Source organism: Nematolebias whitei, chromosome 1 (assembly GCF_014905685.2).
Source record: "Nematolebias whitei isolate Nwh7 chromosome 1, NemWhi1, whole genome shotgun sequence".
Taxonomy (NCBI): domain Eukaryota; kingdom Metazoa; phylum Chordata; class Actinopteri; order Cyprinodontiformes; family Rivulidae; genus Nematolebias; species Nematolebias whitei.
This window is the reverse complement of record NC_056498.1, coordinates 10,398,088-10,412,341: the sequence shown is the minus strand read 5'-3', so window position 1 is coordinate 10,412,341 and position 14,254 is coordinate 10,398,088. Positions and strand designations below refer to the sequence as shown.

Below are 14,254 nucleotides of genomic sequence, written 5' to 3'. Positions count from 1 at the left end.
GGGAAGACTGGGAATGAAAGGATTTAAGCTGAATGAATTGAATGCGGTCAGAGAGATATGATTTGAACCAGTCTAACGGAGTACCTGAGATGCCAATGGAGGTTAGTCTGTTGAGGAGGATAGAATGACAGATTGTGTCGAAGGCAGAACTTAGATCCAGTAAAATGAGGATAGTCAGAAGAGCAGAGTCAGCAGCAAGAAATCATTAGTTATTTTTTTAGAGCTGTTTCGGTGCTATGGTGGGGGCGAAAACCAGATTGAAACTCTTCATAAATGTTATTGTTGGATAGGTGAGAGTGAAGATGACTAGCAACAGCTTTTATTTGCTATTATATTTATATTATTTAAGCTACTTTTTAAAAACAGCTTCAACTAACATAATGAGGTACAAAAAAAACGTGCTAAAGCTTTTTTTAATTTCAAAAAAGGTCTCACGTCAGTTTGTCTGAATAAGAAACTATTTCAACTATTTTTAGAATTTAAAACGCTTTTACTTCAGTTGTTTTTGTTTTTTTTAAGGAACATCATAGCAGCTGATAATAGCCAGCATTTGGTTCGTGACCACGGATTAAAACAGCAGAATAATGCGTTCAACCTGTAATGGGAGATTTAAACAAAAATAACCGCAGGTCTGCCGTGTGGCATGCAGAGTGACCCATCTCTGCCGGGACTCGAACCCGGAGCCTCTGGATTAGAAGTCCAGCGCGCTATTCCATTGCGCCACAGAGACTGCGCCGTGATTTCACAGCCACGCCACGCTTTAGATACATCACATCTCCAGGATCTTCGTGTTCTCTGCAGCATCAGGACCGCAATGAGCCGACATGTCGACGCTGCCGCCGCTAGAGGGCGCTGCAGCTGCAGGACTCACCTCGGTGCTCCGTCAAGCTCACAGTGCAACACAGGAAGTTAACCTAACCGACCGTGACAAAATAAAAGCTCAGATGGGTGAACAATAAGTTATACTTTTATTTTGAAGGTACGCAAACAGGAAGCTTTTTGAACTTTGACGCTCACGAACCTGACACGACCACAATGGCCGGTGTCGTTTTTATAATAGCTTTTTTATTTAATGGAGTGGTTGTACTCATTCAGGTGAGTTTTGAAACCAAAGCGACCAGTTAGTCTGTCATGTAAAGTTTTAATGAAATAAAATCTGTCTCTATTTTACAACGGAGGGTGTTTATTCTCCACAGTTTAAGAAAATGTCAGATGTTTTTGTAGATTATAGTAGGCAACGTTTTATTATTCCTAATGTTGCCATGGACTCGTTTTAATTATATTAATGATCCAACACTGGTTTCTATAGTGGATTTATTCATCATTTCCTGCCAGATTTCTGTCTCAGAGATACATTCAGAACCAGAAGTCTCAAAAGATTGAAAAATGGCCGACTACTTTATCTGTATTTAAAACAATAACACCATTTTTAAAACAATAACACAATATTATGACATAATATCCGTCGAGCAGAAATAAAGCGCAAACCAGAAACGAGCAGCAGAAGACTAAAAGACACTGACTTATCAAAAAAAATAAAAGTCCTGGAAAATCCCTCAGAGATGAAGAAGATGTGAAGAGGAGGCTGAACCCTGACAGTACACAGTGAAGCACGGTGGTGGACGCACTATGGTTTGGAATCATGTTAGTCACAGACCCAGCAAAATGAAACAACCAAAGAATGATGTTTGGTGTTAAACAATGTTTAATTCTTGAGAAAATTGTTTATTGTAAATAACTGAGAATAAAACAGAAGTTCTGTTTGAAAAACATCTGAAGTACTTGAGTTAAAATAAATTTAAAACTGTTTAATTTCTTAGATCGGTCTGCTTCAAATCCAGACTTCTGCTTCAGAAGATGTGATTTTACCTAAAACCATTAGTGTAATTCATCTGATATTTAAAACAAAAACAAACAAACAAAAAAAGCTGGATAAGTTATTTATTTTGAGGGAAAAATGTCAAAAAATGATTTAGTAAAATTCTAGGTGGTTTATTCTAAAAGATTTATAAAAATGCTGCTCCAGAAAGAGTTTGGACCTTTGAATGTGAAACAGTTCAAGTCAGATTATTGATATAACGCCATGTTCCAAATGAAGTTGTCTCAGGGCACTGAAACATTCATATAAAGTCTTGTAAAAGTTCTCTGTCTAAAGAAGCAGCAGACTGTGTTGAAGCTTCACTTCATCACAGTCTCCCATCCTGAGCGAGCACAAAGGAGACAGTGGAAAGAAGAAACTCCCTTTGAACAGAAGAAACCTCCAGCAGAGCGAGGCTCAGGACAAGCAGCCCTCTGCTTCGACCAGCTGTTTGAGAGGAACAGGAAGTAGAAACGAACACAGAATGGAGGTCAGGATGTACAGAACTATGCCCACTGGCTGTTTTGCTGATTTTTTAAAAATGTCTGTCATATAAAGGAATAATATCACTTTGAGAACATTAAACCTCTTCAATTCAGGAAGTGTGAAGTTTTTCTTTAAAGAACCTTGAGTTTGAAAATAAAGTGACTGCTTGACAATTTTTCTACTTTATACTTCTGTTATGTCCTTAATATAAAACAAGTTATTTATTTTGTAATTCTATGATACACACACACACACATAATTTTATATATATATATATATATATATATATATATATATAATTATTTTTTTAATTGTTATTATTATCTTTTTTTTTCGGCTGCTCTCTTCTTCAGGGGTCACCACAGTGAACTAACTTGCATAAAGACTTGACAATTGTTTTTACACCGGATACCCTTCTTGACACAACCACAGACCACTGAGCTACCACAGCCCTTTGTGTGGAGCAGAGAGCTGCCATCTTGGGGGAGCAGATGGTGGGGGCTAAGAGCCTTGCTCAATGACCCAGAGTGGGGTAAATGAGGGTGGAGGGAGGTGTAGTATGGCAAGCCCTTTTAACATAAAATCGGATTCACCACGCTTACATTCCAGATATCTTAAACTGAGTTTTGACTAGACATATTAGTTATTTAAGATATCTTGAATTGTTATTCTGACTAGTCAGAATGTAATTGTGCCTAGTCAAAACTCAATTTAAGATATCTAGAATGTAACTACAAATAGTCAGAATACTCGATTTTATGTTAAAAGGGCTTGCCATAGTTGTAGGTGTTTCACATTTCCCACCCTTATTTTTTATGTTGTCAGTCCTGGGAGTTGAACTGGCGACCTTCTGACCGCAGCCTTATCTAACCTCTGTGCCACCACTTCCCGCACAGTATAGTGTGCACAAAATGTTTTTTTTTTTAATAATGTTTTTTTATTCCAATCCAAAGTTTTGTGACGATGATCAAACTTATTTGTGTCTCCTGGTTTTAAAACATGGGGGTGTTTTTCTAATTCATCCAAAGTGAAACCTGCACGCTCTGTCTCATTGTCTCCAGGCTCTTTGTTGACTCGTCCTATGACCTGAACATCTCTCCTGACCTTCAGGAGGTAACATCTTCTGGAACAAGCTCCCTGTTCTATGAGGACCGCACAGCCAGAGTCTCCTCTGTCTCAGTTCTCACTTCATGGCTGCCTTCTGGAGAATGACCAGCAGCCAGATGAGGCTGCAAACTATTCTTACAGACTTGGAAACACACACCTGTGCAAACTTTATACCAAACATTCAATCCACCTTGTACCTAGCCCCCATGCTGCCTTGCGTGAATTATGGATGCAACATTCGGCGCAGACCAGAACCAGCATTTGTTTATGTGTGAACAGTACGAGCTAATGTAGTTTCTCCAAGCATTGTGCATTTAATTTAAACATGTAGGAACACCACCTGTCAGAGCTCAAACAGGACAATATAATCAGCCTGCTGCCTGATAAGGACGAGGGATGGAGGACGAGCTGAAGAAGTGGCTGCAGATTACCGTACGTCTACTAGCATATATAGCTACTTATCCTAGCATATATAGCTACTTATCCTAGCATATTTAGCTACTTATCCTAGCATATTTAAGATTCAGAGATTCTTTATTGTCGTTTCACCATCTGGTACATGTGGTGGAACGAGATTTTGTACACAGGGTCCCAGTTACATCCAACAATAAAATGTAAAAGAAAAACAGTAATAAGATCTAAGATATGAACTAAGAAAAACATCAACTAAATATACATTAAGCACTAGTAGCATAAAAACAATACGCCGAACAGCAGCATGAACATGAGTCTGTGTGAGCAGATGAGCATGCATAAACACATCAACATGAAACAGATCAGCAGCATGATGTGATTTTCCACAGTGATTATTCTGGTTAGAGATTCATGAGTTTAACAGCTTCAGGGTAGAAGCTGTTCCTCAGTCTAGTGGTTCTACACTTTCAGACCCGGCTTGAAGAATGTCAAACCAGACGCACTGTCCCATCAGTTCACCCCTCCAGACATACCCGAGGCTGAAGAAACCATAGTCTCCCCCGTGTGTATTGTTGGGACCCTCACCTGGCCCATAGAGAGCGAGATCAAAGAGGCTCAGAAAACTGAACCTGACCCCGGCAACGGACCTCCTGGAACACTGTTCGTCATGTCCTGCATGAGGTCTAAGATATTACACTGGCTTCACGCCAACAGATTATCCTGTCACCCAGGTACTGCTCACATGCTCTCTCTGGCCAAGATGAACTTCTGGTGGCCCTCCATGATGCATGATGTTAAGGCCTTCCTCGCAGCATGCCCCATCTGCGCCAGAAACAAGACAGGTACTCAACCTCCAGCAGGACTTCTTCAGCCCCTCCCTACTCCTAGCCGTCCCTGGTCACATATATCCATTAACTTCATCACAGGCCTGCCTCCTTCAGATGGTAACACCACCATACTTACTATCGTTGACTGTTTTTCCAAGGCTGCTTTCCCTTTGCCCAATCTTCCCTCGGCCCTCGAGACAGCAGAAGTCATGGTCCAACACGTCTTCAGGATCCATGGCATACCCTCGGACGTGGTGTCAGACCGCGGCCCTCAGTTCATCTCACAGGTATGCACTGTTTTTGTAAGTCCCTAGGAGCTTCCACCAGCCTCACCCTGGGCTACCACCTCGAATCCAATGGGCAGGCTAAACGCTGCAATCAAGAGCTGGAGACCACCCTCCACTGCATTGCAGAAAAGAACCCGTCAGCCTGGAGCCAGCACCTGGTTTGGGTGGAGTACGCCCATAATGCACACAGACCCACCGCCGCACGTATGGCCCTGTTCGAAGCCTCACTCGGCTATATGCCCCCTCTGTTCCCCAGCTTGGAGACGGACTGCACGGTGCCTTCTGTCCAGCATAATTTCCATTGCTGTAGATGCATCTGGCGACAAGCCAAGGCAACCATGCTCCATACTGCCGCCCAAAACAAGAGGCTCGCCAACTGCCACCATTATACGGCACCTACTTACCAAGTTGGACAGAAAGTATTGTTGTCAACCTGGGACATCAACCTAAAGGACACTCCCCAAAAGATGACAACCCACTTTATTGGTCCCTTCCCCATCTCCAAGATCATAAATCCCTCTGCGGTAAGACTTCAGCTCCCTAACACTATGAAAATACATTCTATGTTCCATGTCTCCCACGTCTCCATGAGCCCCTTGTGTCCCCCCTCCGACCTCCCTCCACCGCCCCGCCTGATTGACAATCACCCTGCATTCATGGTACGAACCATCCTGGACGTGCGGCGCAGAGGTAGAGGTTTCCAGTATCTCATTGATTGGGAGGTGTACGGCCCAGAGGAGAGGTCTTGGATCCCTAGATCGTTTATTTGGACCCCAGCCTAATCACCTCCTTCTTCAGGAACCACCCCGAGAAACACCTTAGGTCGCCTGGGGGCGATTCTTAGTACCACTGTCTGCAGCTCCTCATCCAAGATTGCCACTGATTATCAACAGCTGTCAGCCATCAACCTGATGAGAGACATCCACTACATAAGGCTGCAGTCCAGTGTTACGCTTCGCTGGAGCATTGACCATCAATGGTATTTGTGCCTCCGGTCTGTAAATTTACATTAAGTAAATCTACTTACCCGATTTTCTTGTCCTCGGCGATCCTGTCTCCTGTGTCCTGGTTCCCTTGATCTTGTCCTGGTTCTCCTCATGCCTAGTCCTGGTTCTCCTTGTGCCTGGTCCTGGTTCTCCTCGTGCCTGGTCCTGGTTCTCCTTGTGCCTTATCTTGGTTCGCCTCATGCCTTGCCTGCCACCAATTGCCTGCCTCCCTTGTCCTGTTGGACCCTTGGCCTTGTCTCCCTCTGGAGCTCTTCCATGGTTTTGGAGTTGGAACCAAAGCAAGGGCATCAGAAGCATCCGTAATGTGTGTGTGTGTGTGTGTGTGGGGGGGAACACAATGATGTGTGTAGGTGTGTGTGTGCGCGCATGCACGTGTGTGCGCACGTAAAAAAAGGTGTTCACTAGTGAACAAAAAAGCAGCATTTCACCTAGATTTGCTTTAATTCCACACATTTAAAGCATGTTTCTCACCAAGTTTGTGTAAATTCAGCTGTGGATTTTAAATACATTTTAACTTTAATACACTTTAATACAGAGTGTCAGATCGGTCAGTGTCAAATCTATTTGTCTTTATAGAGACATAAAAACATCACCACTGGACTTTTTTTACTTGTGTTCAATACTCCTCATCTAAATGATGTTTCTCATGAAGCTTGAGGACAATAAGGTGTGGGGTTTTAAAGATATTTCTACTTTAATGCACCTGAACACCGCGTCTCTTACACCTGCAGCGTCTGACAGAGTCACAGTTACTGCTCAGCTAAGATGCTACAGACGTAGCTCCTCTCAAGCATCCTCCTAACATGAATATATGTTTATGATCGACCCCCTGGTCAACCACTGCCCGCACTAAGCTCACTAAACTGGCGAGCGAGTAACACAGGTACCTCCACCTCCTCCACCTGTGCGCGTTTTCTGCCGAGGCAAGAGGCAGAAAGGGATGGTGGAGAGTTGGAGGTAACCAGGAAAACCTGGAGTGGAGTTTTAGTGGTTTGAGTATTCTCCTATTAATCAAGTGGAATGGATTTGTTCACAAAGAAAGAGAAACTGCGCTGCCTGAACTAATGTTTCATAGTAAAAGTGAGGGGGTCCAAATGAACGTTTTTTTTTAATGTGGGGGGGACTTGTCCCCTTCACATATAATGGTTGCGACGCCTATGAACCAAAGACATCTTCAAACCTGTAAGAGAAACATCATCACATTCCGGATCGAAGGCGAAACGTTTCAGGACAAAAAAAGAAACTGTCCAGATGACCTGACTGAAAAATGTTGGATCATCACATTAACATTGCCTGTTTACCCTGCTGACCATCTCCTTCCTTTTCCAGGAGCTGCAGAGAAACAACTGTCTATTATCCACTGTAAATAATAAACACTGTTACTTTTGTACACACCTGTGTCTGTCTCATTCTGGGTCTCATACAACTCAGGGTTCCCCGAGTCATAACAGGGCCTTCCCTTTTGGCTCATGAAGTTTGTAGTTGTCGGACAGCGTTGATTTAAAGCACAATTGAAGCGTATTCTCAGCAACTCGGTTAAAGATGTAAATATGCATGTCTGCTTTGTGACTAACAAAAGCATCAAGTGGACCACGGAATTCCAAGGGCTACAAGCAATACGTTGATGTCCCCCGTCGCTGAGTAATTGTTTGTAGATTTTGAGTAGAGGTAATCATTTTTAATTAATTAATTAATTAATTTAGTTATATTTTGCTTGTCCGAGGAGGCACAGAGTGAGAAGTGGTAAGTTTCAAGAAGTGGAGGGAGCAATTGGATCCATCACCAGGCGTGAGGGTGGCCAGTGGTGGCCTTGGCCACCATAGATTAATTTTCAGCCACCTCAATCATTTGAGGAAACTATAATGTAATAACACTCTGGAGCCAGGCCTGGAGGTGGGGCACGTGGGCGAGCGCCTGGTGGCCGGGCTTTTACCCATGGAGCTCGGCCGGGCACAGCCCGAAGAGGAGACGTGGGTCCCCCTTCCCATGGGCTCACCACCTGTGGGAGGGGCCAAAGGGGTCGGGTGCAATGTGGGATGGGTGGTGGCCGAGGGCGGGGACCCTGGCGGTCTGATCCTCGGCTACAGAAGCTGGCTATTGGGACGTGGAATGTCACCTCACTGGTGGGGAAGGAGCCTGAGCTGGTGTGTGAGGCTGAGAGGTTCCGGCTAGAAATAGTCGGACTCACCTCTACGCATGGCTCGGGCTCTGGAACCAGTTTCCTTGAGAGGGGCTGGACACTCTTCCACTCTGGAGTTGCCCCTGGTGAGAGGCGCCGAGCAGGTGTGGGCGTACTAATTGCACCCCAACTTGGTGCCTGTGTATTGGGGTTCACCCCGGTGAATGAGAGGGTGGCCTCTCTCCGCCTACGTGTGGGGGGACGGGTTCTGACTGTCGTTTGTGCTTATGCACCAAACGGCAGTTCAGATTATCCACCCTTTCTGGAGTCCTTAGAGGGGGTACTGGAAAGTGCACCTTCTGGGGACTCCCTTGTTCTGCTGGGGGACTTCAATGCTCATGTGGGCAATGACAGTGAGACCTGGAGGGGTGTGGTTGGGAGGAACGGCCCCCCTGATCTGAACCAGAGTGGTGTTCTGTTGTTGGACTTCTGTGCTCGTCATGGATTGTCAATAACGAACACCTTGTTCAGGCATAAGGGTGTCCATATGTGCTCTTGGCACCAGGACACCCTAGGCCGCAGTTCGATGATCGACTTTGTCATCGTCTCATCTGATCTGCGGCCACATGTCTTGGACACTCGGGTGAAGAGAGGGGCGGAGCTGTCAACTGATCACTACCTGGTGGTGAGTTGGCTCCGATGGTGGGGGAGGATGCCGGTCAGACCTGGTAGGCCCAAACGTATTGTGAGGGTTTGCTGGGAACGTCTGGCAGAGTCTCCTGTGAGACGGAGTTTCAACTCCCACCTCCGGGAGAACTTTGAACATGTTCCAAGGGAGGTGGGGGACATTGAGTCTGAGTGGACCATGTTTCGTGCCTCTATTGTCGAGGCGGCTTACCAGAGCTGCGGCCGCAAGGTTGTCGGTGCCTGTCGCGGCGGCAACCCTCGAACCCGATGGTGGACACCGTCGGTGAGGGATGCTGTCAGGCTGAAGAAGGAGTCCTATCGGGCCTTTTTGGCCTGTGGGACCCCGGAAGCAGCTGATGGGTACCGGCAGTCCAAGCGACATGCGGCTCGGGTGGTTGCTGAGGCAAAAACTCGGGCATGGGAGGAGTTCGGAGAGGCCATGGAGAACGACTTCCGCACGGCTTCGAGACGTTTCTGGTCCACCATCCGGCGTCTCAGGGGGGGGAAGCGGTATGCCACCAACACTGTTTATAGTGGGAGTGGTGTGCTGCTGACCTCAACTCGGGATGTTGTGGGTCGGTGGGCGGAATACTTTGAAGACCTCCTCAATCCCACCGGCACGTCTTCCACTGAGGAAGCGGAGCCTGGGGACTCTGGGTCGGGCCCTCCAATCTCTGGTGCTGAGGTCGCCGAGGTGGTTAAAAAGCTCCTCGGTGGCAGGGCCCCAGGGGTGGATGAGATCCGCCCAGAGTTCCTTAAGGCTCTGGATGTTGTAGGGTTGTGTTGGCTTACACGACTCTGCAATGTTGCGTGGACATCGGGGGAAGTTCCCCTGGATTGGCAGACCGGGGTGGTGGTCCCCCTATTCAAAAAGGGGGACCGTAGAGTGTGTTCCAACTACAGGGGAATCACGCTCTTAAGCCTCCCTGGTAAGGTCTATTCGGGGGTTCTGGAGAGGAGGGTCCGTCGGATAGTCGAACCTCGGATTCAGGAGGAACAGTGCGGTTTTCGTCCTGGCCGTGGAACACTGGACCAGCTCTACACTCTCAGCAGGGTCCTGGAGGGTGCGTGGGAGTTTGCCCAACCAGTCTACATGTGCTTTGTGGACTTGGAGAAGGCGTTCGACCGCGTCCCTCGGGGGGCCCTGTGGGGGGTACTCTGGGAGTATGGGGTACCAGGCCCTTTGATACGGGCTGTTAGGTCCCTGTATAACCGGTGTCAGAGCCTGGTCCGCATCGCTGGCAGTAAGTCGGGCTTGTTCCCGGTGAGAGTTGGACTCCGCCAAGGTTGCCCTTTGTCACCGATTCTGTTCATAACTTTTATGGACAGAATTTCTAGGCGCAGCCAAGGTGTTGAGGGGATCCGTTTTGGTGGCCTCAGAATTGCGTCTCTGCTTTTTGCAGATGATGTGGTCTTATTGGCTTCATCAGATCGTGATCTACAGCTTTCGCTGGAGCGGTTCGCAGCCGAATGCGATGCGGCAGGGATGAAGATCAGTTCCTCCAAATCCGAGGCCATGGTCTTGAGCCGGAAAAGGGTAGAGTGCCCTCTCTGGGTCAGGGAGGAGGTCCTACCCCAAGTGGAGGAGTTCAAGTATCTTGGGGTCTTGTTCACGAATGAGGGAAAAATGGAGCGTGAGATCGATAGGCGGATAGGTGCAGCGTCTGCAGTGAAGCGGGCGCTGTACAGGTCTGTCGTGGTGAAGAGAGAGCTGAGTCAAAAGGCGAAGCTCTCAATTTACCGATCGATCTACGTTCCCACCCTCATCTATGGTCACGAGCTTTGGGTTGTGACCGAAAGAATGAGATCTCGGATACAAGCGGCCGAAATGAGTTTTCTCCGCAGGGTGTCTGGGCTCTCCCTTAGAGACAGGGTGAGAAGCTCGATCATCCGGGAGGGACTCGGAGTAGAGCCGCTGCTTCTCCACATCGAGAGGAGCCAGTTGAGGTGGCTTGGGCATCTGTTTAGGATGCCTTCTGGACGCCTCCCTGGTGAGGTGTTCCGGACACGTCCCACCGGAAGGAGGCCCAGGGGAAGACCCAGGACACGCTGGAGGGACTACGTTTCTCGGCTGGCCTGGGAACGCCTCGGGATTCCCCCGGAAGAGCTGGCCCAAGTGGCTGGGGAGAGGGAAGTCTGGGCCTCCCTACTTAGGCTGCTACCCCCGCGACCCGACCCCGGATAAGCGGAAGAAAATGGATGGATGGATGGATGGATAATGTAATAACTATGAAGTGTAGTTTCCTCAAATGATAGGGGTGACCAGTTTACATACAGTACATACATAATGGTGATCATCTTGGATTTTGACTTAGCAACCAAATTTCTGATAATGTCCTTTATTGTGCCAAGCTGTAGCTAAACACCAAAATGGAAGCCAGTATCCCCCCCCCCCCCCCCCCAAAAAAAAAAAAAAGTTATGCTTACAATATTGACAGAGGGAGAGGGAAGGAGGTTATTTTCAGCTCCTTCTCTTTACTCCATGACTGGGGACAATAATCTGCTGGTATCTGCAGGTATTTAAAAGGTTAATGCCTCTTCTGGTATGCTGAATGGCAAAGACTGACTTGATTTTCACAATCACAGGTTCTGATATGACGGAGGTAAGTCTTACCACCTCAGAACATCTTGACAAGAATTACAAGATGATGGCATATTGTTTTCTTGCAAACTAGTACAGAAACTAGTACAGATCAGCAGTACCCACAGCCTCTCAGGAAGTTCAATGGACAATAAAGTCTCTCTCTATGGTTTGTTGTCTCTCATCCACAAAAGTCACAGTTCTATACTATTTGTGCCAGCTCTTTCTTGAGTCCTGGCCAACAAAGTGACAGCTTTGCTATCTCCCTAAAATTTCTTATCCATAAATGGTCCTTGTGCAGCTTGGAGAGTGTGTTTGCTCTCAGTGACGCTGGAGTCACTGTTCTGCTACCATACAACAGTATACCATTATGAACTGTGAGCTCCCCTGAGAATGGGAGGTATGGCTGAAATGCACTTCAAATAGAGTACTTGTTTGGCCACTCCTCTGCACAGAACATTTTTAGCCACTGGAGAATGAAGCTGTTGGATTTATGTGTTTAGATTTCTTTCAGTCCTTTCTCTGTAGCTGGTAAACTTTCTATGGCTGAAACCATCCATCCATCCATCCATCCATTATCTTTACCCGCTTATTCCATTTTGGGTCACGGGGGTCGCTGGTGCCCATGTCCAGCAATCACTGTGCGAGGGGCGGGGTACACCCTGGACAGGTCGCAAGTCCATCACAGGGACACATAGAGACAAACAAGACAAACAACCATTCACTCTCTCACTCACACCTAGGGACAATTTAGAGTTACCAATCAGCCTAACATGCATGTTTTTGGTCTGTGGGAGGAAACCGGAGTACCCGGAGAAAACCCACGCATGCACAGAGAGAACATGCAAACTCCACCCAGAAAGGCCCCTGGACCGGGGTTTGAACCAAGGACCTGCTCACTGAGAGGCAGCAGCTCTACCAGTTGTGCCACCGTGCTGCCCGGCTGAAACCATATATAGCTTTATTCCTTTTTCATACTTCTTTGCTGACAGAAGATCTGGAAATGGCATTTGTGATATCTATCTCCTTACCTGGTACATGAGAGACAGGGAAGAATAACTTCATAAACCTCATGCCCAACATGGATAAATTGCATCCAGTTTCCAGTTTGAAGGCTGTAGCTGAGTGGTTAGGCCAGTTGTTAACTGTTGCTCTCTAAAATAGTAATTTTTATTCCAATTTTTCTGCAGGAGGACACACGGAACTAATGAAAACCCCAAATTCAGTATATCAGAAAATTAGTACATTACTTAAGACCAATAAAAAAAGGATTTTTAGAAATGTTGGCCAGCTGAAAAGTATGAGCATGCTCAGCACTCAATATTTAGTTGGGGCTCCTTTTGCCTGGATATTACTGCAGTAATGCAGTGTGGCATGGAGTCATCAGTCTGTGAAACTGCTCAGGTGTTATGAGAGCCCAGGTTGCTCTGATAGTGACCTTCAGCTCTTCTGAAGTGTTGGGTCTGGTGTATCACATCTTCCTCTTCACAATACACCATAGATTTTCAATGAGGTTAGGGTCAGGTGAGTTTACTGGCCCATTAAGAACAGGTATACTATGGTCCTTAAACTAGGTACTGGTAACTTTAGTACTGTGTGCAAGTGTCAAGTCCTGTTGGAAAATGAAATCTGCATCTCCATAAAATTGATCAGCAGCAGGAAGCATGAAGTGCTCTAAAACTTCCTGGTAGATGACTGCGTTGATCTTGGACCTCAGAAAACACAGTGGACCAACACCAGCAGATGACATGGCACCCCAAACCATCACTGACTATAAAAACCTGACGCTGGACCTCAAGCAACATGGATTCTGTGCCTCTCCTCTTCCTCCAGACTCTGGGACCTTGATTTCTAAATGTACTTTCATCAGAGAACATAACTTTGGACCAGTCAGTAGCAGTCCCAGGCAAGATGCTTCTGACACTGTCTCTTGTTCAAGAGTGGCTTGACACAAGGAATGAGACAGCTGAAACCCATGTCTTGCATATTTCTGTGCGTGGTGGTTCTTGAAGCATTGACTTCAGCTGCAGTCCACTCTTTGTGAATCTCCCCCACATTTTGGAATGGGTTTTGTTTCACCATCCTCTCCAGGATGCAGTTATCTCTATTGCTTGTACACTTTTTTCTACCACATTGTTTCCTTCCCTTCACCTCTCCATTAATGTGTTTGGACACAGAGCTCTGTGAACAGCCAGCCTCTTTAGCAATGACCTTTTGTGTCTTGCCCTCCTTGTGCAAGTTGTCAATGGTTGTACTTCAGACAACTGTCAAGTCAGCAGTCTTCTCCATGATTGTGTGGCCTACAGAACTAGACTGAGACATTTAAAGGCCTTTGCAGGTGTTTTGAGTTAATTAGCTGATTAGAGTGTGGCACCAGGTGTCTTCAATATTGAACCTTTTCACAATATTCTAATTTTCTGAGATACTGAATTTGGGATTTTCATTAGTTGCCAGTTATAATCATCAACATTAAAAGAAATAAACATTTGAAATATACTGTATCAGTCTGTGTGTAATGAATTAATACAATATTCAAGTTTAGAACTTAAATATGTGGTGACGTTTGTTTTTTTTGTTGTTGTTATTTTGTTGTGCTATTCTTGCTTTTAATTTTTATTGTCATGTTAATTACAGTTTTGTTAAGCCCTTTGGTCACCACCACCATGGTTGTGTAAAGTGCTATAGAAATAAGTAAATGAATGAAGTTTCGCTTTATGAATGGAATTACTGAAATAAATCAATTTTTCCATGATATTCTAATTTTATGACCAGCACCTGTGTATATATGTATATATATAATATATATATATATATACATATATACACAGGTATATATATATATACATATATACATATATATGTATATATATACATATATACA

At 45.8% G+C, this 14,254-nt stretch overlaps 1 non-coding gene across 1 annotated transcript; it reads right to left on the bottom strand.

The window, feature by feature from the left end:
• Nucleotides 1–656: 656 nt before the first annotated feature.
• On the bottom strand, nucleotides 657–730 carry trnar-ucu. Its single transcript has one exon. It is a non-coding gene; the product is annotated as a tRNA-Arg (tRNA).
• Between the last annotated feature and the right edge of the window lie 13,524 nt (nucleotides 731–14,254).